The sequence below is a fragment of the Mya arenaria genome, chromosome 2 (genome assembly GCF_026914265.1).
Source record: "Mya arenaria isolate MELC-2E11 chromosome 2, ASM2691426v1".
In the NCBI taxonomy this organism is placed as follows: Eukaryota; Metazoa; Mollusca; class Bivalvia; order Myida; family Myidae; genus Mya; species Mya arenaria.
The window spans coordinates 49,515,219-49,542,955 of NC_069123.1; the positions used below are offsets into that span (position 1 = coordinate 49,515,219).

The window sequence follows — 27,737 nt, forward strand, 5'->3', positions numbered from 1 at the left end:
CATGCCAAAAATCTAAGCTCTAGGCCAAGTAAGTTCAGAGGAGAAGATTTTTGAAGTTTTCACTATAAACATATAGAGAAAACCCATGACCCCCGGAGCGGGGCCAATTTTGACCCCAAGGCCATAATTTGAACAATCTTTGTAAAGGTCCACTAGACGATGAATCATGCCAAATATCTAAGCTCTAGTCCAAGCAAGTTCAGAGGAGAAGATTTTTTAAGTTTTAACTCTAAACATATAGAGAATACCCATGACCCCCCGGGGCGGGGCCAATTTTGACCCCAGGGCCATAATTTGAACAAACTTTGTAGAGGTCCACTAGACGATGAATCATGCCAAATATCTAAGCTCTAGTCCAAGTAAATTCAGAGGAGAAGATTTTTGAAGTTTTAACTCTAAACATATAGAGAATACCCATGACCCCCCGGGGCGGGGCCAATTTTGACCCCAGGGCCATAATTTGAACAAACTTTGTAGAGGTCCACTAGACGATGAATCATGCCAAATATCTAAGGTCTAGGCCATGTAAGTTCAGAGGAAAAGATTTTTTAAGTTTTCACTATAAACATATAGAGAAAACCCATGACCCCCCGGGGCGGGGCCAATTTTGACCCAAGGGCCATAATTTGATCAAATTTTCTAGAGGTCCACTAGACGATGAATCATGCCAAAAATCTAAGCTCTAGGCCAAGTAAGTTCAAAGGAGAAGATTTTTGAAGTTTTCACTATAAACATATAGAGAAAACCCATGACCCCCGGGGCGGGGCCAATTTTGACCCCAAGGCCATTATTTGAACAATCTTTGTAAAGATCTACTAGACGATGAATCATGCCAAAAATCTAAGCTCTAGGCCAAGTAAGTTCAGAGGAGAAGATTTTTTAAGTTTTAACTATAAACATATAGAGAATACCCTAAACCCCCGGGGCGGGGCCAATTTTGACCCCAAGGCCATAATTTGAACAATCTTTGTAGAGGTCCACTAGACGATGAATCATGCCAAATATCTAAGCTCTAAGCAATGTAATTTCAGAGGAGATTTTTGATTTTTTTTACTATAAACATATAGAGAAAACCCATGACCCCCCAGGGGCGGGGCCAATTTTGACCCCAGGGCCATAATTTGAACAAACTTTGTAGAGGTCCACTAGACGATGAATCATGCCAAATATCTAAGCTCTAGTCCAAGTAAATTCAGAGGAGAAGATTTTTGAAGTTTTAACTCTAAACATATAGAGAATACCCATGACCCCCCGGGGCGGGGCCAATTTTGACCCCAGGGCCATAATTTGAATAAACTTTGTAGAGGTCTACTAGACGATGAATCATGCCAAATATCTAAGGTCTAGGCCATGTAAGTTCAGAGGAAAAGATTTTTTAAGTTTTCACTATAAACATATAGAGAAAACCCATGACCCCCCGGGGCGGGGCCAATTTTGACCCAAGGGCCATAATTTGATCAAACTTTCTAGAGGTCCACTAGACGATCAATCATGCCAAAAATCTAAGCTCTAGGCCAAGTAAGTTCAAAGGAGAAGATTTTTGAAGTTTTCACTATAAACATATAGAGAAAACCCATGACCCCCCGGGGCGGGGCCAATTTTGACCCCAAGGCCATAATTTGAACAATCTTTGTAAAGATCTACTAGACGATGAATCATGCCAAAAATCTAAGCTCTAGGCCAAGTAAGTTCAGAGGAGAAGATTTTTTAAGTTTTAACTATAAACATATAGAGAATACCCTAACCCCCCGGGGCGGGGCCAATTTTGACCCCAATGCCATAATTTGAACAATCTTTGTAGAGGTCCACTAGACGATGAATCATGCCAAATATCTAAGCTCTAAGCAATGTAATTTCAGAGGAGATTTTTGATTTTTTTTACTATAAACATATAGAGAAAACCCATGACCCCCCAGGGGCGGGGCCAATTTTGACCCCAGGGCCATAATTTGAACAAACTTTGTAGAGGTCCACTAGACGATGAATCATGCCAAAAATCTAAGCTCTAGGCCAAGTAAGTTCAAAGGAGAAGATTTTTGAAGTTTTCACTATAAACATATAGAGAAAACCCATGACCCCCGGGGCGGGGCCAATTTTGACCCCAAGGCCATAATTTGAACAATCTTTGTAAAGATCTACTAGACGATGAATCATGCCAAAAATCTAAGCTCTAGGCCAAGTAAGTTCAGAGGAGAAGATTTTTTAAGTTTTAACTATAAACATATAGAGAATACCCTAACCCCCCGGGGCGGGGCCAATTTTGACCCCAAGGCCATAATTTGAACAATCTTTGTAGAGGTCCACTAGACGATGAATCATGCCAAATATCTAAGCTCTAAGCAATGTAATTTCAGAGGAGATTTTTGATTTTTTTTACTATAAACATATAGAGAAAACCCATGACCCCCCAGGGGCGGGGCCAATTTTGACCCCAAGGCCATAATTTGAACAAACTTTGTAGAGGTCCACTAGACGATGAATCATGCCAAATATCTAAGCTCTAGTCCAAGTAAATTCAGGGGAGAAGATTTTTGAAGTTTTAACTCTAAACATATAGAGAATACCCATGACCCCCCGGGGCGGGGCCAATTTTGACCCCAGGGCCATAATTTGAACAAACTTTGTAGAGGTCCACTAGACGATGAATCATGCCAAATATCTAAGGTCTAGGCCATGTAAGTTCAGAGGAAAAGATTTTTTAAGTTTTCACTATAAACATATAGAGAATACCCATGACCCCCCGGGGCGGGGCCAATTTTGACCCAAGGGCCATAAGTTGATCAAACTTTCTAGAGGTCCACTAGACGATGAATCATGCCAAAAATCTAAGCTCTAGGCCAAGTAAGTTCAAAGGAGAAGATTTTTGAAGTTTTCACTATAAACATATAGAGAAAACCCATGACCCCCGGGGCGGGGCCAATTTTGACCCCAAGGCCATAATTTGAACAATCTTTGTAAAGATCTACTAGACCATGAATCATGCCAAAAATCTGAGCTCTAGGCCAAGTAAGTTCAGAGGAGAAGATTTTTTAAGTTTTCACTATAAACATATAGAGAAAACCCATGACCCCCCAGGGCGGGGCCAATTTTGACCCAAGGGCCATAATTTGAACAAACTTTGTAGAGGTCCATTAGACGATGAATCATGCCAAATATCTAAGCTCTAGGCCAAGTAAGTTCAGAGGAGAAGATTTTTTAAGGTTTTCTCTATAAACATATAGAGAAAACCCATGACCCCCCGGGGCAGGGCCAATTTTGAACCAAGGGCCATAATTTGAACAAACTTTGTAGAGGTCCACTAGACGATGAATCATGCCAAATATCTCAGCTCTAGGCCAAGTAAGTTCAGAGGAGAAGATTTTTTAAGTTTTCACACTAAACATATAGAGAAAACCCATGACCCCGGGGCGGGGCCAATTTTTACCCCAAGGCCATAATTTAAACAATTTTTGTAAAGGTCCACTAGACGATGAATCATGCCAAATATCTAAGCTCTAGTCCAAGTAAGTTCAAAGGAAAAGATTTTTAAAGTTTTAACTCTAAACATATAGATAATACCCATGACCCCCCGGGGCGGGGCCAATTTTGACCCCAGGGCCATAATTTGAACAGGGCCATAATTTGAACAAACTTTGTAGAGGTCCACTAGACGATGAATCATGCCAAATATCTAAGCTCTAGGCCATGTAAGTTCAGAGGGGAAGATTTTTTAAGTTTTCACTATAAACATATAGAGAAAACCCATGACCCCCCGGGGCGGGGCCAATTTTGACCCAAGTGCCATAATTTGAACAAACTTTGTAGAGGTCCACTAGACGATGAATCATGCCAAAAATCTAAGCTCTAGGCCAAGTAAGTTCAGAGGAGAAGATTTTTGAAGTTTTCACTATAAACATATAGAGAAAACCCATGACCCCCAGGGCGGGGCCAATTTTGACCCAAGGGCCATAATTTGATCAAACTTTCTAGAGGTCCACTAGACGATGAATCATGCCAAATATCTAAGCTCTAGTCCAAGTAAGTTCAGAGGAGAAGATTTTTAAATTTTAACTCTAAACATATAGAGAATACCCATGACCCCCCGGGGCGGGGCCAATTTTGACCCCAGGGCCATAATTTGAACAAACTTTGTAGAGGTCCACTAGACGATGAATCATGCCAAAAATCTAAGCTCTAGGCCAAGTAAGTTCAGAGACGAAGATTTTTTAAGGTTTTCACTATAAACATATAGAGAAAACCCATGACCCCCCGGGGCGGGGCCAATTTTGACCCCAGGGTCATAATTTGAACAAACTTTGTAGAGGTCCACTAGACGATGAATCATGCCAAATATCTAAGCTCTAGGCCAAGTAAGTTCAGAGGAGAAGATTTTTGAAATTTTCACTATAAACATATAGAGAAAACCCATAACCCCCCGGGGCAGTGCCAATTTTGACCCCAGGGCCATAATTTGAACAATCTTGGTAGAGGACCATTTGGTGATCCTACCTACCATATATCAACGGCCTAAGCCTTGTGGTTTGGGAGAAAAAGATTTTTAAAGTTTTTCCTTTTGTTTGCCATGGCAACCAGAGTTCTGCATGGAATTGAATTCTTTGAACAACTTTGATAGAAGACCACCCAAGGAACATCCCTATGAAGTTTTATTAATATTGGCCAAGCGGTTAAGGAGGAGATGTCTTTTAAGTAAATTGTTGACGGCAACGCACGACGCACGCCGCCCGACAGACGTAGGACAAAAGGCGATCATAAAAATCGATTACTATGACACAATCCGAATCGGGATGTCCGAAATAATGCTATAGCGCATAATTCATTCTCAGTTTGATCACTTTCTATCAACTTAAAAAGAAACGTTTCGGGAATTTCTCTTCAAAATAAATGGCAAATATGCCCTTAAATCGACGAATCGATGTTTTTAGAGGTTGGTGGTGTCGTTTTTTTCCATTTTCCAATACCCGTTTATTCGTCTTCGTCGTCTGTCATATCAGGATACGACCATCCGGATACTGTCTTCTAGTCCCATCTGTAATTTCCGTAATCATCGGATGCTATCTTAACCAATCATATAGCTCGATTGCCAAGACGTAAATAGGTTCGTTAATTTCCGGCTTTACACTCTCAGAAAACTCACTTTTCGTACCCATATTGTTCGAACTGAGCTCGAATCGCTCCCTGTACCCCCCCCCCCCCCCGAAAAACTCAACGGATTTACATTAATCTCAAAATCGATCCGTGAGGCCTTAAATTAATCCGGAATTTTATCATCCCTGTCAGTGAAACCAAATTGCATTGCGTATCTGAGGGGGGGTCCCAAGGATATCATAACGCAACTTACCATAGCCGCCTAGCGTTTTTGTTCACAAAGCCGTCCCACACAGTTAATTCTTAATTTGCATGTTGTGTACTGAAAAGTTTCAGCTTTCCATGACACTCTTCAATAAATCTATCCATGAATTAAAACAAATTAACAAATAACTACCAGGTATTAAATGGGAATAATGTAATTTTTACCTAGATTATTGATAAATGCAACTTATATTGCAGTCAAACTAGCTAAAATATCAGAAAAATGTGTCCTGTTCCCTAAAGTCAGGTTTTGAAGTTGCAGACAACAGTCCAAAGACCAAGAATTTAAGCATTTAGCCAGGGGCAGGCAAATCTTTGAAAAAAATGAAATGTCATTTTTTTTTTAGATTTAAATAAAATTCAAATTACACAAACCTTGATAAAATCCTTTTGGAAACTAGATGCCTATATAGATACCCTCAGGAACTTTTGTGTGAAATTTCATTACACTCAGTACACTGCATATAAACTGAGTTATTTCAAAACCTGGTTGGTTCAAATCCAACTGAAGCAATCTCTAATCAATATTAACCTTAGTTCAACTAACAAATTAAATATTTGAATGTAGGAAGATTTGTTTTTAAAAAATCAGCAATGATGTTTTTCCTTTAATTGTCTCAGTTTCAATACAACAACAAATGAAAAATTTAATAAACAAGTTCATAAGCACTGTTCTATCTGAGAAGTTCCATGGATGTGAATCGCTTACTGTGGCAATGGTTTCCTAATCACCATTGAAGTTATATCCACTGCTCGATCTAAGGCATTATTAATACTACTTCAATATAAGCAATTTGCTCTGCCTTTTTTTTTATAGATTATAAGTATCTATCATGTGTTTCCGGTACGGATAGAAAAAACCGACCTGAGGGCACGTGCGTAAGCCGGTAACGAGGCTTGCCGAGTAACCGGTCACGCAGCGTGGCCGAGGGTCAAATTTTTTGATCCGGACCGGAAAAACATGATTGATATATTTTTTGGCATACCTAAAATTATGAATTTGTGGAAAAATTGACCTAAAAAATGCACTTTTGTACATTTCACCAAAAAGCATGTGCGACGTTGTGTACTGACGTCATAAAGAGCAGTAATTTTAAATCACCATTGAAGTCAAATGGATCCTTTAAAAATCGTGCTTTTAGGATTATTATTTTCATTTTTAATTAAAAGTATTGTATACTTATATTTTTGATTGCGCTTTTTATTGAAATTGCATAATATACTTTTCATAAACCATACAATAAAAGAAATAAGAAGTGGGGCGTTGTTGCGCGTGACTCATCTTACATGATGGGGGTTGTAAGACGATTTTTTCCAGAACAGGTCACATGACCGGAAACACATGTCCGGTATGCAAGAAAATTGTCTATTCCAAAGGTAATCATTTTTTTACATTAAACTCATGACGATATTTGTCTGTCAGATTATCCACTATTATGCCATTGCATCTTCTTTGCTGAACGAACGATAAATGAATACTCACTATTTAGCAGTATTTTTTTGGTCACGAATAGCAACTTTTTTACCTGTCTGCCCTATTTTGGCAAATAGAGAATTTTTAGAAAATTTGTTCTTACATGTAAATACAGTTCGAATTCATCAAAACAAAAGTAACATTTTGGGTTTATTCAGGGAAGACAATAAAATAGCAATTTTGATTTATAAGTATGTAGGTTGGTTTCAATACTCATTACAATTTACTTTACCTAGTTGTTAAGTTATCAATTTTTAAAAAAAAAAATTACTTTAATGGACTATAATATACTGTAGAGGGGCCTTGTCGTAAAGTTAAGAAAAAAAGGTCCTATGAATAGGGGGACTTTGACTTTCAGTCCAGACAATCCCAGGTAAAATCCCCGCTCTGCACAGACAAACTGCTGGGAAAAGCCCCGCCAAATGCCCCCGCACCCTAGGGACAACCTAGATTAGGCCCATTCCCCGCTTTTTTAGGCACAAAAACAATACCTACGCATTCACTCAGTACAGCCAGCCCACTTGGAAGGTAAAAACAGGGCCCATTTCCCCTGCTATCCCTGGTATACCCCAGGTCTTGACAATTGACTGATGCATAACTGTTGAAGAATGATGGGTGGGAAATATTTCATTGTTTCATTAATTATAAAATATGAGAATTTATCACACATGCAAAAAGCCACCGAATGGGTGATAGTATTTCTTCTGTTCTGCAATTCATTCAGAACGCGGAACAAAACATCAATTTGGTGTGGCCGAAGTCAATAATTTAATTGAGTTGCACCAAATGTCTTAACCGTACACAAGGACATTTCATATCACACACTTATACTGGAAATTACCTTTAATTTAAATGAAGGACTAAGAAATGTATACAAAACAAAGACTCACGGCGCACACAGCAAAAGACGCTCACTATGCTATTTTCTGCTTCTACAAGTGTGAAATATTTTGGATTTGCTTGCATTTTAATGATGGAATCCTTGGCCAAAATTCCAACTCGACGGAATTTTGTAGAACGATGCAACGCTGTGTGCGCCGTGAGTCGTTGTTTTGTAAACATTTCTTAGTAATTAGTAATATCTAAGAACTCATACATGTGTTAAAATGTTAATTTTGTTCATTTCATCCATTAAACGAATTGTTTGTAAAATTTATTTTAGTTCTTAAAATAAATATCGGTATTTCAAGAAAGGCTGTTGTTAACGTGAATTTTAAATATGCTGCTGTAAATTCTTCTTATAACAGGCTTATTTTATTTAATAAGTAGTTTTGACTACTCTCTCAACTGTGACGATAATGCATTCAACATTGAACTATTATTCCAAATGATATTTCTTTCATGAAATGAATGTATGTCCATCCATTTGATCGAGTTTAAGATGTTAAATTTATGTTCTAGGTAGGCCGTCATGGTGATACGTCCAAATTATCCATTGTCCCTCTGTAAGAGACGGAGTTAACCCTCATATGTTTCACCAAATGTTGACAAAAGATGGATAAATTTAATTGATGCAGTGATAAATACATTTAAATTGAAGACAAGATATACTCCAGCCAACTCCGTTCCATGTACATCCCCGGTAAAAGAAAGTCAACAGTCAAGAAATGATTGAACTACGTGTTAATGTACAATTAATCATTAAACTATTGAATAGAAGAAATAAATGATTACATATTTTGCTGGTTGGATCAATTTTATTTGTATGTGACGTCATTATAAACTACCTATTTCTTTTTCATGATATAAGCCAAACCCTTTGAGTGAAATGATTCAAAACGTCGCGCTCATAATGTTAAAATTCAACCCTTTTAAGTTATGAATGTAGTGGATGCAATAACAATTTATTTGATATATGTTTGAATTTTACATAAGTAAAGTCATGTTGTTGTTGACATCAATATAATCTTATACCATTGTTGTTTGGCATGGCCTTCGTACAACTTTGAATACATTATACATCGGAAATGTGTACACAAATGACAAATCTATCAAAGTTTTTTAAAACACTGTAATAGTTTTTTTTCAAAAAGGAAACATATTTAGGGCAGTCTATTTTATCAGAATCTGAAAGTGGGTTACAAAATGACCTGTTGTTGTTAAAAGATTACTGATATAGACAGAACGTTTTTCACATAAGTATTAGTGTAAATGCAAATAAAACAAAGGTTATAATTTTTAAAAAAAGGCTGAAACATTAGGCAAAATTTAATTTTGTTTGTATCAAGGGCTTGAGTTTGAAATTGTGAATAAATTTACTTATCTAGGAATAGTAATAAGCAATGGTGGGTCATTTAGCACAACGTTTGACAATTGGTCAGGACAGGCTATGAAGACTTTTTACAAGCTTAATTCAGACCTAATAAAATTTCCTGGTATAGCAACATGCTATTATTCATCTTTGTTTGATAAATCAATATATCTTGTTTTAAACTATGGTTGGGAAGTTTTGGGTCTACAATATAGCATTAAGTTAGAAAGAGATTATTCCAAGTTCTGTAAAAAAATACTGGGTGTTAGAACCCAAACTCAGAACAATTGTGTGTATGGAGAACTTGGTAGAATACCATTACTAATTATAGGAATTGTAAATGTGATTAATTATTTTTTTAAAGATTTTACAATGTGATGATATTAAATATGTTAAAGCTGTTTAAAGAAAATCGTATACAGATTTAGAAAGATTGCCAAATTGTTAGTCATGGGCAAAAGTTTTTATAGATATATTACAATCACTAGGATTTTATGATGTATGTTTATTTCAAAGTGTTTGTGTTTTTAATATAAATTTATATTTATATGTGAACTGTAACAGAGAGCAAAAGATTTTATGTACATAATTGGTTTGCTGAATTTAATAATTTATCTAGAGCCAAAACGTTTGTATTATTCGCAGACTGTAAGTTGCAGCCATTTTTGTGTGTTGTTAATATATAGTTAAATTTAGGAAAGCAGTGACGAGACCTAGACTCCCGTCAAATTGAGGAAATTTTGAGAAATTGAGGCCGGTAGATGACACAAACCTACTCCTATATCTGAATATGTAAAGGAAAAATCAAGTTTGCCATAAAATAGTAGATGAATTTCATTTCTTGTTTAAATGTACTTTATTTAGTTATTTAAGAAGACAATACATACATAATACTATTTAAATAGACTAAATTTGTTGAATTTTTACAAATACAAATAAGACTATTCAAAGGAAATTAGCATTTGTTTATCCACAAGGCTTTTAAATTGAGAGTCCCTGTTATATTTATTATGATGTTAACAACTCATTTAAGTAACATTTGTAACCACTGTCACCTCCCTATGGTTATATGATATTCTATGTGTACTGTCTATGTTCAATTTGTGTTTCGACAGTACCTTGTCAGTATAAATAAGTGTACGTTTATTAATATATATTGTGGCCTACGATCGTTTGATGGAAGTGCATTTAATTCTATATATTATGAATACATTGATGTACATATGTATGTTCATGAGCCTATGGTCTGGCTATATGCATTTGAATAAACTATGAAACTGTCTTTTGATTCCACATCTAATGTCTGGTTGGTGATATATTATTCTATGGCGTCAAAGCCCCCCCCCCCCCCCCGATGAAAAGTAGATAAAATATTTAGCCATGCTGGACATCCTTATGGTGCTCATGGCTAAAGATAAAAAATACCCGTAATGAACTACTCTTCTATTGTCATCACAAAAGTGCCTCCCTTGTTGAAGACCGTCGTCTGTAGCACAATAGAAACATTGTCATATGGTATTATTTGAAATGTGAAAACTTTGTAAACCTTGTTTTCGCATAACACACTAGGCTCGGGTTGGGATGAACCTTTCTTACACGAAAGGCCATGCAAGATACAAATTATCATCTTACGAGGGAAAGTCATATTCATGGTAGTCAATTTCTTTGTCAGTGCTTTTTATTATTACCTGATTTCTTCTTGATAAATATATTTTGACCATTTTCGAAGCAAGGGATTTAACTTGAGTGTGGGCAGTTTTATGATTAACCTTAGGAATGGCGATTTTGTTATTAAATGTAATCATTTCTTGGCTTTTGAATTTCTCTCACTTTGGAATGTACATGGGACGGATTTGGCTGAAGTGTATTTTGCCTTCCATTTTATTGTATTTATTACTTCATCCATTTATCTTTGTAAACTTTTGGTGAAACTACAGAGGGACAATGGGTATTTGGAAGTGTCCCTTTGATGGCCTTCAGGCAACATAAATTAAACATTTTCAAATCGATCAAATTGATGTAAATTCATACCATGAGTAAGAGTTTTGGGTTGTATACATTCTCGTCATATTAAGAGAGCAATACAAAGTATAAAATGGAATAAAATAAGCATGTATTGATACGTTTGTTAAGCATACCGAATAAACATAGTCGGCTTTATTTAGATGAGAAGAATTTCACGTTAACAGCAGCACATATAACATTCACGTTTACAACAGCATTTCTTGAAAATTGGATATTTATTGGAAAAAAATATAAAAACATTTAACGAATAGTTCGTTTTATGAAAGTAATTGGCAAAACTAACTTTTTAACGCATGTCTGATTTATTAACTATTACTTATAACTAAGACATATGTACAAAACAAAGAATCACGGCGCACACAGCGTTGCATCGTTCTACAAAATTCTGTCGAGTTGAAATTTTGGCCAAGGATTGCATAGATACAAGCAAATCTAAAGTATTTCACACGTGTAGAAGCAGAAAATATCATAGTATTTTATAGGCTAAGAAATATTTTCCTATCTTTTCTCTAAAAAAGGTTATTTATGAATTACGGTCACTTTCTTGCTTGTTAACATCAGTTTTGAACCGTTGTGACACATGTGAGAACCCCGTTGAAGTCATGTGATTCCTCACCCTGAGTAACAATCATTACACATTGTAAATTATTTTTATTGCTGAATGTACTTTATCACATTATTTATGTTAAGCAATATCACTCAATTTTAAAGATAGGATGGCCAGACGCCTCTTTTGTACCTTGAATACTGAACAGGTTTCAGTAACAATCATTACACATTGTAGATTATTCTTAATTGCTGAACGTACTTTATCACATTATTGATGTTAGGCAATTTTTGCTCAGTCTTAAAGATACATGTATTTGTAGGATGGCCAGACACTACTATTTTATCATAAGCACTGGATAGGCATAAGTTTAATTATTTTGCTAGATTCAAAACTCCAAATTTAACAATTTGTGGAAATTGTGAATAAAATACCTCGGGGAAATTTGAAAAACAATCTCCTGTGATCTGAATAAACAAAGGGAAGTAACTCTCAAAACATTAAGAAACTTGTAAGACAAGAGGAACACCTCTGCCTCACAAATTATATGTCAGGCCCTTGTTATTCCCAAACCCTTGTGTGTGCCTAATTTCAGGACAACCTGTTCCCTCTACAAAACAGGAAGAGCTAGTACTGGTTTACATCAAGTGAAAGGGCACATACATTTTTAACAAGTCACAATGGCTAATGGTTAAATATGTAAGGCACTAGTACCTTTCATGGGTAGCATAGGCAGCCATTGTAATAACTCATTTTGATCCACATTCCCAACAACCCAAAAACCTTACATTTCTACTAGGCTTGAACAATTGCACCAAGGCCTCCTGAATGAATTCAGATTTTGAACACTGAATGTGTGAAAAGTTTTAAAACATTTCATCTTAAAATGTCAATTATTTTGAGCCACATACATTTTACAACAGACCATCCGAATAACCAACAGCATGATTCCATTATATCTCCTTCAAACTCATAATGACATTACAAGGACAAGCAGTAGCTGAACTGTAACAGTAAATATATATATCATATAGACATGGCCATTCACCTCCAAAAAGGTGTATAAATATTGGGAATGATTTAAATATCAAACATGAGTGCAGCGGAGCGGACACCAATGCTGACCTGTTGCTGTTTATTAGTGAAAATGTGGCATAGCTCTACAAATATTAAACAAGAGTGCAGCGGAGCGGACACCAATGATGACCTGTTGCTGTTTATTAGTGAAAATGTGGCATAGCTCTACAAATAACAAAGTCAGAGTTATGTACCTTGCAATACAAGCTATCTTTTGCAGCATGTGTACCAAGTTTCATTTGAATATCAAATATACAAAATTGACTATACAGAAAATTACACCGAATCTATAAGAGTACCAAACTTTTTATCTTCGAAAGAAGATGAAAATAATAAAAAAATATAATAGGACAAACTAATAAGCTATAGAATACCTTGGGCAGGTTGAACACAGTGTCTCTAATGACCACTTGGAAATGTGGTGGGTTAATGCTGGTCTGGTATAGAAGTAAGTTTTCCTTCTCCAGGTCTGAAATAATGGGCACCATGGCATTTTAACAACATATTTCATTTCAAGATAGAAAAAAAAGTATTTTTATAAAAAATTTCTTAATTACCGGTACTAACAAAACTATTTTATTATAGAAAATGAGCAAGTTGAGCAATCAAGCATTTGACTTGATGAGACACACTTAATATATAACTGACATTGGTAAACATTGGCTACCACAAAGGATGGGTATTGATGGGAAAAAAGCACTGTGATATATCGCAATATTTCCGTAGTGTACTGTTTGAATAACAAAACGAAGAACTTGTGAGGAATTTATAAAATTGAATGCTAATTTACAGCATTATTACTCTCTTGAAATGATGAAAAGAAAATGTTTGTCCTATAATAATAATAATAATAATAATAATAATAATAATAATAATATCTTTATTTAGAGAAGGTATATACACATTATGACATAATTACATGTTCGACCATAACAACATCATATTTACAATGTAACTATATTGGCATTTTTGTGCTTTTCTAACTTTGAAAACATAAAATAATAAAAAAAAAATCAGATACTACTACTATATTAATGATTTAACAAGTGGAAAATGATGAGTTGTTCGACATTTCAAAACACATTGATGAACCTGGTTGTCAAGTGTTATAAAAAGTATCTAAGGCTACATATCCTTACTAGGTTTATCTTGAGTCTTGAGGAAGTGGCCATTGGGGTACCTTAGGCCCGGGGAAGCCTAGAATCCAGGTATGTGCAGAACATGTGCATCACAAACTGGAAAAAAATTGTATAAAAGTTAGGTTTTAACTTAAAAGATATTAGTGTTGCAGCCTGTCCTCATGGAGACCAACTTGGGTACCCTTCTGCCTTCAGAATTGAATGCTATAGATAATAAAGTAATTGCTTTATTCTGTTAAAAAGCTTATTTTATGCTAATAAATATATCCACACTTGGTATCTATGGTAGTTGGAGCTTCTGAAACTGTTTACGTAAACACAATTCTAACTGTTTTTGTCAAATTCATAATATTAAGGTTCAACACAGTCCAATACAATATTCCCTTTCCACCCTAAGCACCCTGTCCCTTCATACAGCACACTGCCCTTTTTAAAACCTGGCAAAAAAACGAGCTTTCATCCGAGTTAAAGTTTACACCCAAGTGAAGGTTCTCATCCGAGCAAAACTTCTCACCAAAGTGAAGGTTCAGACCCAAGTGAATGTTCTCATCTGAGTGAAAGCTCTCACTGAGTGATAGTTTTTATCCGAGCGAAAATTCTCACCAAAGTGAAGGTTCTCATCCGAGTGAATGTTCTCACCCAAGGAAAGGTTCTCATCTGAGTGAAAGTTCTGTCCAAAGTGAAGATTTTTCAACCGAGGGAACCAGACCAAGTAAATGTTCTAACCTGAATGGAGTTGAAGTTCTCACCTGAGTATCTGTGGGCAAATGTTCGCTCCATGGTTTCCCATACTGGCCCCCACCACCACCTCGATTCCACAAGAACTCGCTGACACACCCATCACTTCCCAACTCTGAAAATGTACAATGGTATTTATCCTATATGATGTGTTTTATGAATTTATTTTCGCATTATAGCCCACTGAGCTAAACAGAAGAATAGATGGCTACACTTTATCCTATTGATAGATAAGGTATCATCATATTGAGTTTAGGTATATGTATCACGATGGCCAACAGTACATTAGATGTCTAGCTTTAATCCTCTTGATAGATAGGGGACCATCATATTGAGGTTAGGTATATGTATCACGATGGCCAAGAGTAGAAAAGATGCCTACCCTTAATCCTCTTGACCAGGTACTCCTGATTGGACATACAATCTAGATAGGGGACCATCATATTAAGGTTAGAGTGGTCTTCTCCAAATCTTGTACTGAATTGTACCCTTGGGAATCTTCATACAACTTAATATAAAAGCAGCTGTGTGGCACGAAGATATATAGTGCAGGTTAACGCCAAAACTTGTTCCTTTTGCTCTTTTTTCACTTGAACAAGGGGCATAACTTAATAAGTATTGAAACAAGAGTGATGTTCTTTGCTATTTATGTGCATATTGTTTGCCAGTGATCCAGCTATGCCTAAATAGGAGGGATGAGAGCCATGCTGCCCTTTAATGGCCCCTACCTCCTTTTTACTTCACCCAACTGTAGACTTTTGTTTGACAGAGCTGCCTTTGATGAATATTATGATGGCAAATTGCTAATATGTGCATATTGTTTCTGGCAACATGTGTATCAAGTTTCATTTGAGAATCTTGAAAGTTAAAAGTTTTGACACTAAAACACTGACAATAACTAGGCTGACAGCGATACCAAGGTTATTTCAGAGTACCTAATAAAATCCACATCTCCACAATGTTGTTCACAGGGATTAAATGAATACAATCTGTTTCTTTTTCTACTTTTAGTCTGGGATGATTCAGTGATTTTCTAGTCTGCAATTTGGAAAATAGCCAATAAAGAAAGTTTTTTTTATTTCTTAAATACATGCAAACATGGAGGTCAGGAGAAATGAGTTCTACCTTGTAACAGAATGGTCCAAGCCTGCGATTAAGAAGCAACATATATTTATGCCTCTCATAATATGTATTATGTTTATATTTGTACCTTTGGCTAGTGGCCTTAAACTGAGATCAAGTGAGTGTCAATATAAAGAAGAATCATTGCTCTTGTGATACAGACCTTTCTGAGGCGCTCAATCCAGAGGAACAGGTCATCTGTCACTCCCAGAGTCCTCCAGACCTGAAACATGCAACTAGTACATTTCAAGTAGTTGAAACATATCTATATGCAAGGACATAGGGAGGACAAAGTTGTATAAGCGGATAAAAGGGACAGTCCCATCATAAAATTGACCACACAAGAAATCAAAACCACAACATAAATATTTGGCCTATCATACGGAACTTCTGCTTTAAGAAACAAAGTTGTTAACCTTCAAATCTTTACTAAACGGAAAGTTTCATTGACACACTAGTGATCCGCAGTAATCTATACAATTTAAAGATAATTATATCAGCTGGGTTTTTTATATTCGATGCAGAAAATGTAACTTCCTCAATTAATTTTTGCTATACGGCCAATTTCAGCCAGTTTTGGTTCATATTTAATAAATTACCCGTTAGTCCAGTTTACCTGTCTGTGGTATATATGTTAAAACTAAATCTGTTTGTGAATACATGGTACTTCTGTTTGTCCAGAATTGTCTTGGAAACAACTCATAAACTAAAGATAAGTTGGAAGTTCAATCTTAAACAAGAGCTGTCAGAAAGACATCACACTGGACAACTCTGCCGCTTTTAAGTTTAAGGATTGCAAAGTTTTAGTGAAACAGGCGTGGATTACTGTTATATCTACTTAACATGAAAAACCTTAACCAGCATGCCTGAGTCAAATAATAAAAGGGCAGTATATGCATAATATTTCAATGCAATAAATCAAGTAGTTACTGATTCATTGACTTATTTGTGCATACATGCAACCAAAGAGACAATTCAATAATTAAATTTCCTATGTCATGATAATGAGATATTACTGTTTTATACTGTGAATACAATGTTTCTTTTTATTTGATGGACGTTCACATTACGTCTTCAAGTGATTATCTAAAAGCACAGATGTAATGCATTCCAGAGTCATTTGGAATCAAACCATTTATAAATATTACACAAATTTGCCTCTTTTATAGAATATTTAACAGTTAAAGGGAAGTAATCCAATTAAATATTTATGTATCATAAAATTATGATTTTACTCTCAGATGCATTTCCATGACTCAAGTATTAATGCATTTATGATGTATTCTATGTATTTTGGGTTGGTGGCCTTTTATAATAAACTAAACAATTAGCTTGAGATGGACTTGACAGCTCTTTGTTCACAAAAGTTTATAATCCTTCATAAAAGATAGTCCCCACTAAAACCCTGTCTCGAAATTGTATATTACCTCTTCTCCCAAATAATCGCTATCATTCGTCCACGACTTATGGCTCTGTTGGGATTGACTGGCGAGCTGGAACTGGTTATTACGGAACACGTGGCTCAGGTCCAGGCTTGGACGGCCGTAACTCCAGAATGATGAACTGTTCAGCGACATGTCCTGGCAACCTGTGATAAAGCGACCATCTTATCAACCAATGCATCGTTTTTTGATTTTCAGAATCAATTGTTTTTATGGATTTTTAAAGGATTATTTTCTTAAAACAAGGTATATTTAAAGTTGCAAGTTTAAATCTCAATGCAGTGGTTTTAATAATAATTCAGTTATTGACAGCCAAATGGCAATTTTCATTAAAATCAAATAATGCTAACCCTAAATGATATGCAGAATAAATGCATCGCTGCATCGTACATAATACAGGCTTTCAAGTGACCAAAAACTACAAAGCTTTTTTTAAAAGAAAGTAATGACTACTGAACATTTCCATCAGTGTTATGTTGATAAACATTTACATTTTTTTCAAGATTCTAAAGATCTTTGTGTTGAACTTGCACAAATCTTAAAGTAACTGGCTAGCTAGGGGAAGTTGGTGGCATGCCAATATTTTGAAATTGAGTGCTTCATTTCCCGCATTTTAGGCCATTCTAAGAGCATTTTAATAAAACACTTGTATTCTATTATTCAACCAAAAAAGTGGAAAGAGTAGGGCTTTTCCAAGACGAAGAAGGTAAAAGTGAGCCCACTTTAAAGCCTGAATTAATAAGGAAACAGCTAAGCAACAATATAAAGTAAGGCTTCATGACCCGCGGACTTACCGAGAGCTGCCTTGTAGTCTTTCTCATCTTGCTCCTTTAGGTACACTGACAGGGACTGTAAGTCTGTCATCTTGTCAGATGGCGCTGAAAATTTGATGCGGTTGATTAAACAAATAATAATACAAAGAAAATTGACAACGCTAAGAACACCACAAGTCCCCGACAATGCAAAGACCATTGCAAGACCATGACAATGCCAAGAGCATTGCAAGTCCATGACTACGCTTAGAACACCTAGAGTCCATGACAACGCCAAGAACACCACAAGTTCATGACAACGCCAAAAACACAACAAGTCCATGACAACGCCAAGAACATCACAAGTCCATGACAACGCCAAAAACATCACAAGTTCAAGACAACGCCAAGAGCATCACAAGTCCATGACAACGCCAAGAGCATCACAAGTCCATGACAACGCCAAGAGCATCACAAGTCCATGACAACGCCAAGAACACAACAAGTCCATGACAACGCCAAGAACATCACAAGTCCATGACAACGCCAAGAACAGCACAAGTCCATGACAACGCCAAAAACATCACAAGTTCAAGACAACGCCAAAAACATCACAAGTTCAAGGCAACCCCAAGAGCATCACAAGTCCATGACAACGCCAAGAACATCACAAGTCCATGACAACGCCAAGAACACAACAAGTCCATGACAACGCCAAGAACATCACAAGTCCATGACAACGCCAAGAACAGCACAAGTCCATGACAACGCCAAGAACATCACAAGTCCATGACAATGCCAAGAGCACCACAAGTCCATGACAATGCCAAGAGCACCACAAGTCCATGACAATGCCAAGAACACCACAAGTTCAAGACAATGCCAAGAGCATCACAAGTCCATGACAATGCCAAGAGCATCACAAGTTCAAGACAACGCCAAGAGCACCACAAGTCCAAGACAATGCCAAGAGCACCACAAGTCCAAGACAAAGCCAAGAGCACCACAAGTCAATGACAATGCCAAGAGCACCACAAGTCCAAGACAATGCCAAGAGCACCACAAGTCCATGACAATTCCAAGAGCACCACAAGTCCATGACAATGCCAAGAACACCACAAGTCCATGACAATGCCAAGAACACCACAAGTCCATGACAATGCCAAGAGCATCACAAGTTCAAGACAACGCCAAGAGCATCACAAGTCCATGACAATGCCAAGAGCATCACAAGTCCATGACAATGCCAAGAACATCACAAGTCCATGACAATGCCAAGAGCATCACAAGTTCAAGACAACGCCAAGAGCATCACAAGTCCATGACAATGCCAAGAACACCACAAGTTCAAGACAATGCCCAGAGCACCACAAGTCCATGACAACGCCAAGAGCATCACAAGTCCATGACAATGCCAAGAACATCACAAGTCAATGACAATGCCAAGAGCATCACAAGTTCAAGACAACGCCAAGAGCATCACAAGTCCATGACAATGCCAAGAACACCACAAGTTCAAGACAATGCCAAGAACACCACAAGTTCATGACAAAGCCAAGTGCATAACTATCCCTCTTTTTCATTTTAACTGTCACCATCTCTTTGATTTATCAATTCAATTCTTATTTTTGTCAGATAATTGATGATCAACGTCAGAAATAGTCCACAATAACAAAGGTTACCACTCTTAGCATAGGTGACCGCCTCACACCAAAAACGGCACTGTTTAAAAAAAGAAAGAAAGATTTCTAAGACACTACATGTATGAACATTGTAAAAAGCCTGCATGTACCTCAACCCTCACTGTACAACAACCATCATTCATGAGTCAATTACTTGGAAGAAAGGTACGCAGCACATGAGCTAGCTGAGGGGTGTATGTTTATCCTATGATGGCACTGGTCTATCCATCCCCAATAAGGGTTTCAGTCATGAAAGGTTTTGGGGCATAGTACACAAACAGAATGTAACTCTGGTAATTTAACATTTGCTAGTGTATAGAACTGTTACACAGGACCCTTATTTGACAGCTAAGAGGACAACTAGTATTTTAAGTTGCGAGGAGGGTGATTGAACAAGCTTGAGTGCATAAAATTACAAGTGACCATACCTGGACGGACTATAAGCAGTATGAGAGCTAGATGGAGTACTACTGGAGAATACCAGGCTATTCTTGCCATGGAGCAGAGCTGCGAATGGGCGACAGGCTGGAATGGTACATGCTCTTTAGTAATATATAGAAATAATTTCGCACGCACCTCAAAGTTTTATTTTAAATGGTTACGATATCTCAGTAAGTTACTGTAACAAATAGAAGAGACACATTAAGTGTTGTTTATCTACTGTGATATTTCATAAACAAAAATATGGGTGTACGAATAATTGCCCTGTTTAGACATGCTGCAGTAATTAATGCTATACGAAAGCATCCCCAACACCCTAAATGGAACTGGGTGAAAAACATGAGATTAAGAAACTAACCACAACATTTTGAAAACACCATAAAGACTTTACGCAACCTTGAACATTAACCATACCATTGTCCTTGACCCCAAGGAGTCGCTTCTGTATCTGAGTGACTTCCAATTTGTTGTTGAAGACATAGTACGAGAGGCATTTGAACACATCGGAGACAATACTGAATACTAGCATGACAATTAACGACACCTCTGAAATAAACATGGCAGGGCTTAAACCATCAGAAGAATATGGTGGATGTGCCAGTGTTTTATTTGATTCATCTTTAAAACGCTGTTCAGAAATTTATTATAGTTCAGTGCACCTTTTCATTTGAAAAGGATTTTTTTATTGACTGCTACCTTTTTCATCAGAAGGTTTTGTCTGAATGATCTGTATAAATTTTAATCTTTTAGATGCCCGAAAACAGCTTTCTTGCAAAGCAATACTAAATTAAATTACTCATAAAATATGTTATCATCTATCTCTATTATGATTTACACACAAACATCATTTAATACGCACTTGTAAAACATTGAAAACAAAAATACATGCTATTTGTAATAAGCAAATAAAATACCCTCAGCTTCTATACTCAAGTCTAATATGATGACTGTTTTATGGATTTTTAGGTACTAGTGAAAGTTTTTTCGATTTTTTTTTACCATGCCAATGCTAGTCGAAAAGCCACAGAAAATATCCTGTACCCAGTGGTTGGAATAAGCACAATCCCGCAAACCCTTCACTGGTTAACTTTACTGGGTTTGCTCAAACTCTAGATTTTAAACAGCAATACTTATAATCTAAGAATTCAAGCTCGTTCATACAAAAGACTCATTACAATGACTTCTGTACCTATATACCAGATGACTGTCCTGCCAATCTGCAGTACTGCACTCAGAAAGAAAATGTTCCTGAAGAAGAAAGGCACATACATATGCAAATATGGTTAGAAACTTATATATGATAAACAAAATGCAGTCAATGTAAAGTTATATAAATTTCAATGATTTCATAAACAAGATCACAGTACGTTTTTGCATATATATCATATATAACATTTTAAAGAAACCAGAGTGCCATGGATCGAAAAACAAAGCTTTGCTGTTGTTGTTTAAGTAGTTTAAGTCAACAGCATTACTCAATTATCATTAAAGCTCGAATTATATGCCTTCATGTATATAGTTGTATTCGTATGTCTGTTGCAACATGTGTTCCAAGTTTCATCTGCGTATCTTACATGGTTTTCGGGTTATGGCTAAGTTCAAAGATTTTGCACTTTAACAATGCTCACATTGAAGTGAACAGAGAGGCATTTTAAAAGAAAAAAATAAATACTGTACATCGAAGATTAATTTTTCATGAAACATCCATTCATTAATAAGAAACAGTTAACAAAGAAGACCAGTATACAAAGTTTGCAGCCCGCCAGCCAGCTTGTTGAAAATACTGCACCACAAACTAGTGTAAGGATACAGGCTTGTTTATCCCTACTACTCTCAACTAATTGTACGTTGCCAAATTTTTCTACGATTTTTTATATGGCAAATCCTTCACGACAACCTGTTTTGTTAGGGAATATAAGAACCAACATGTCAAAATAAAGCAGAAACACTGCTACTCCACAAGCCATGACGTTCCTCTGAGCATGTTGCACATCTTTCTGTGTGAGTCGCTTCTTCCATGACTTATCCACACTAGGGCTGCTAGTCTGGCCTTGCGCCAAGGGGGAGGGACTGCCAGGTTGTCCTATCTGCAAAGAGCGAAATTAAAGTAACCACTTTTGTAATGTTTATTGTTATTTAAACGTCAAGCTACTGGTTGAGAAGCGGTTTCCGGTTTAGATCTTCATAAAGAAAGTACTGCAATTCAACTATTTATTGTCACTAGGCAATCAAAAGTTGAAGTTCTTATCGAGACACATAAGTAATTTTTATCATTAATTAATGTTTAAAATTATTTTTTTCATTTTGTACACACACTTGCACGTGGGGGATCATCACGCGCAGCGCATTGCGCATGCGTGTGAACCTAAATCATGCAAACAGATGGACCAAACCCTCCCAATCCTGAGAACATCGCCCCGGCAGTCAACCTCCATCGCCAGAAACTAGTAACGACCAACAGAACCAAAAGATAACTATGTAGCCGTCCGACGTGAGATGAGGGATCGGCTGGGTGATCCAATTGTGGAGTGGTTCATGCTATATTTTGAAGCTGCGGCATGACAAGCAGTCCGGGAAGTATTTCCCAACACCGATGTGAAGGGCTGTGCACATAGCTTCCACTGGTCTCAGCGGGTATACCAGAAGGTGACACGTCTGGGCTTGGCACCAGCCTATACTCAGAAGGGAGGAGTATACCACTTTGTCAGGAAGCTGCTCCCTACCTACACGCCGAGCATGTGAGGCCTGCCTTCCTCACATGAAGGGATCAGGCTCTGGAGTGAGAGAGTAAGCATATACTTGATCTGGTAGACTACATCGGATGAACATGGGTAGAAGGCACGCAATGGCGCCTCATTGGTCTGTCGGTAGCCATGGAGACAGTATGTACAAGCAAATTCGTTGAACGAAGAGCGAACAAATATATATAGTCATTTAACTCACTTTTACTCACATTTAATTCACTTAGGCCAAATAAAAAATAGGTGCGTTTCAGGTAACGCTGCCATAAAAAATAGGGTAGGTAGGTCGGAATATTTTTTTATTTATATATTTTTTGATATATCGATTTCAGTAACTGTTGACTCAGACTGTACCAAAAATAAAAGTAATCAATTTTCAGGTTTATCAGCAGTTTTTTAACATGTTCCATGCTTCAAAGGAAACAATCTTTATTTGTCTGGTTAAATACTTTGACAATGATGGTTGGATTTCAACTAAGTTATGGTACACCACTCTTTTATTATTAAAGACTTTCCAGGAACGGTTTTCTTTATGCACCCTTTTGCTTTCAATCACCCGCTCACCTACCTGTTACATAATTACATGGAGAGTGGGACAGCAAATTTACCATATAGCCATCAGCCAAGAAAACCTCAATGCTGTCAAGAGGACCTGGGGTTCAGGTTTGAAGAACAAGTAACATGCAGGTTTTATTGCCAAAATTGCACACTTAAGTCTGACATATCAATCCAAAATTCAGTATCTGACACATTTGTATCTGACAAGAAAATAAAGTTCAAGAATTGAAATATACCTGTCACACAAGCACAAACTACCCGTAATTCACCTTAGAGTTTGGACACTCTAAAAATTTGGACACCCATTATTAATTTCAAAAATTATTTTGCGTAGTGACTACCTAATTTTCGGACACCCAAAGGACATCGATTATGACTTTTACAGTTACTATCATACATGCCATATTTCTGAGAGGCTTCCCAGTGGATTTTGGTCTGAATTCCAGGGGATTTTGATATAACACCAGGGGATTTTTACGCGACGAAAATTTGCGCAATATCTGCATTTATAATATAAGAATAAATACAGAAATACACTCAAATACAATAATTTTTGGACTTTCGTGGAATTTCACACTCATAATATTATTGATGCTTTCCATTGTCAACCTTAAGCAATTTTTTTTTTTTTTTTTTTTTTTAATTCCAGGGGATATGAATCCCCCGGCGGGGGACAAGGGGATGGGTAGAAATTCCGGGGGATTTTTCCCCCCACCGGGGGATATGGCATGTATGTAATAAGTCTCACAGACAAAGATGATTGATCTTTATCCTTAGAATGTATTTGCCTGGCTAGATTACCTAACCGTATACATCACTGTAACAAGTTAATTAGTTACAACCCATCCTAAACGAATTATTGCCTGTTGAAAAGGAAGTGTGATATATATAACAGAGGATTAAAGAAAAAACAAGGGCAATCAAGGGATTAAGAAAACACAGGCATGACATGTTTGTAAAACAATCCGCCAATAAACTTTAAAACTTGTACCACACTTTTAATATAGACTTTATGAAGCAACAATCGTACAGTAATACTCATTAAAACATCAATAGAACAATAAAAAAACACATTCAATGATACAGGTAACTATTTAATGTGATGAATTAAAGTTCATGTGCAATACTTAAGTTACAATCGAAAACACTACCCAGACACATTAATCCTGCATAACAATATCCATGCTCTCCACGAAATCCTCGTGGGTATAACTGTGAGTTATGTGACATCACACAGTGTGACTGTTTGATCTGAAGCCGATAGAAGGTGTTTATTCATTTCAATGCATGTATAAAATGGTGTTGAATGGGGTTTTAATTAACTTGATGAAGGAGTTGCACTTAAAGGTGTTATAACCATCGATAACTACGGATAAATAAATAAGTTGTATAAGTAAAATGCAGACACGAAAAAAAAAGGCAGGTTTAACATACATGGAGATAAAATGTGAAATTGGTTATTTTCAATGAATTCGGACAGCGAAAAAAATTAAAAAAATTAAGGTGTCCGAACTCTTAGGTGAATACGGTAAATACAATCAGAAATCCAACTGTTATATTGTCAACTTTTCGTATACATTTCGTAATAAAAGCTTTTCGTACCCAAATCACATTTTTTTTCAGGGAAAAATAGGTTAGGGTCGGCGGGAAAAAATAGGGTCGGAAGTGTTACCTGAAACGGACCTATTTTTTATTTGGCGTAAGGTTAATATAAATTACAACGACCTGAGACATCTTCGAATAAGCCGGGTCTTCTACTGATAACTGTCCATATCGCTAATTGGATATAGCCTGGACCGTTGAGGTTGGGACCTTATACTTATAGCTTGAACCTGCTGGGAGCGATTTTTGAGAAAAGCTGCCACTTCTGAGGTCGGGACTCTATAGCTTGTTACTGCCTGGACTGATGATTGTGGAAAGCCGCCACTTCTGAGGTCGGGACTCTATAGCTTGTTACTGCCGGGACCGATGATTGAGAAAAGCCGCCACTTTTGAGGTCGGGACTCTATAGCTTGTTACTGCCGGGACTGATGATTGAGAAAAGCTGGACCACTATGGCCGGGACCTTAGCTGATAACTGCCGGATCATTTATTGACTTCATTGTAGAGATTGAGACAAGACACAACTCGCTTATACAGCTTCTTAATTGTATTTGCATATTATAATATAAACAATGTCTCACTCTTGCGCTAGTCTAAAATATTAGACGTGTTATACGGGATTCTTCCAATCCCTAACGTCTAAACGGGAATGGCCGAAATGTTCCGAGCGATTTAAAACTGTGCCCTGAAGCCTTGCAGGTGCCCTTCATGGAACTAATATAAAATAACATTATCTGGTAATATTTCTTGTTTTTTTGATATTTTATAGACGCTATATGCTTTAACCCGGAATCCTGATCGGAACAACTACCCACTTTTGATAGTGAAGGATTTGCCATATCAAAAATTAAAAAAAAATCCGTCAACGTACAATTATTTGGACTAACTCTTGCGCACACAGGGGTTTCTCTCGAAAAAAAATATTCTTATATATATTATATAGACAAGGGGTTGAACTCAAATTTTGCAATCCTCCAAAAAATGAAGTTAACAATGACTTACAGTTAAATTAATGTTTTTGTTATAAATAAAATGACTTTAAAAGACCGAAATCAATACACACGTTCGCAAAAATCCAATATCTGAAATTACCTCAGTAAATATCACGATGCGTGTAATGTTGTACAATTACATGTATCCAGTTCGATGACGTATCATAAAGTTGAACACCAACCACTTTGTTCGTTGTAAATGAATGATTTACACCACTATAATTGGCGAAAAACAAATATCGAGTTTATTTTTGTCTTTCCTCGGCCATTTTGATTTCCAACACTCCAGTTGTATCCAGCGATTTCATTGGCTGATGACTGGCTGTTTACGGCGGTGGTTTTTACAATAGCCAATAAATTAATTCGTAACAAAGTTTAACGCACGCGCAGAAAATGTCGAGTTTGACAGATTAACTATGCTGAGGGAATTTTCGGTGTTTTGTGCTCTTCTTCGGAATGCATCGGTAAAAATTGCGCATTTAATATGATTATTTTTTGTTATTTTAATAAATTATAGCGTTTAATATTCGTCATTTTGTAGAAAAAGGTAGCCTGTGTGTTTCATCTATCGGTGTACTAAGACTTCCTTTGCTTATTGTAAAATCGAAGTTTATATAAATGTATAATTTTTAATACGTATATGTTGAGGATTTAATTACCTTTAAAATTTTGTGGCCATAAAAGTATTTCTATAGTATATGTCCGACACCTGACCTATTTGTTGACATAGGGGTCGGCCATTTTATTTTGTGACGTATGTACAATCAACCGGTGTATTCGGCATGTTTCGGATTACATCGATAGACGGTATACACCGATAGATGAAACATTGAGTATACATTTACCTACGTTGTTTCCATTTGCGAACCTGTGTCAGGATTGCAAAATTTGAGTTCAACCCCTTGTCTAATAATATATATAAGAATTTGTTTTTCGAGAGAAACCCCTGTGCTTGCGCACAGTGGTCAGAAATTGGCTCATGGTGAGCATTATTTGATAAGCATACAAAGAGCTGAATTTTCGATCTTCTGTACCCTGTGCGTAGGAGTGCAAAGGGGTCACTCCTACCAACTTTCTAGCATAAAATAACTTAGTCTAAAATAAAAGACGCGTTATACGCGATTCTTCCAATCCCTAACGTCTAAACGGGAATGTGCAAAAAAAAACCGGGGGTGTTTTAAAAATATTGAAATTGTTTTAAGTGAAGTATTTTATGGTTGAAATTGATCATAAAGAGTTATATTAATATTTTACCATGTAAGTGAAATGTTATTTTGCACTAAACAAGCATTTAATGCATTAAAAGAAGTTGTTTACCTTTCCAATAAAATGGAAGTTGACTGACACTGACAACAATTATGCGAAGGGGAACAACTCAATAAAATCGTAATTACTCGGCCTCCTCCGACAAAGCTTCGAGATAGACCTCGTTATACAATCGTAACAACTCGGCCATGGCCGATATGTTCCGAGCTATTTAAAACTGTGCCCTGAAGCCTTGCAGGTGCCCTTCATGTATATATCGTTATGTTTTGACAGAATGAAATGAAGAAAAGCCGTCAAACTCATAATTATAAGTTGGATATTTATTTTTTGTGTACGGAACTAATATAAAATAACAAATATCTTGTAATATTTCTTGTTTTTATGATATTTTATAGACGCTATATGCTTTAACCTGGACTTGAAGGATTTGCCATATCAAAAATCTAAAACAAATTTGTCAACGTACAATTATTTGGACTAAAAATAACTATGAATACAATGTAAATGCAATTTAACAATGTCAGAAAATCTCGAAATGC

General features: G+C 36.6%; 1 pseudogene; it reads right to left on the reverse strand.

Annotated features, from left to right (window-relative positions):
• The window catches only part of LOC128215475 (uncharacterized), a 34,904-nt pseudogene extending 8,760 nt beyond the window's left edge, over positions 1-26,144 (reverse strand).
• Positions 26,145-27,737: the final 1,593 nt, after the last annotated feature.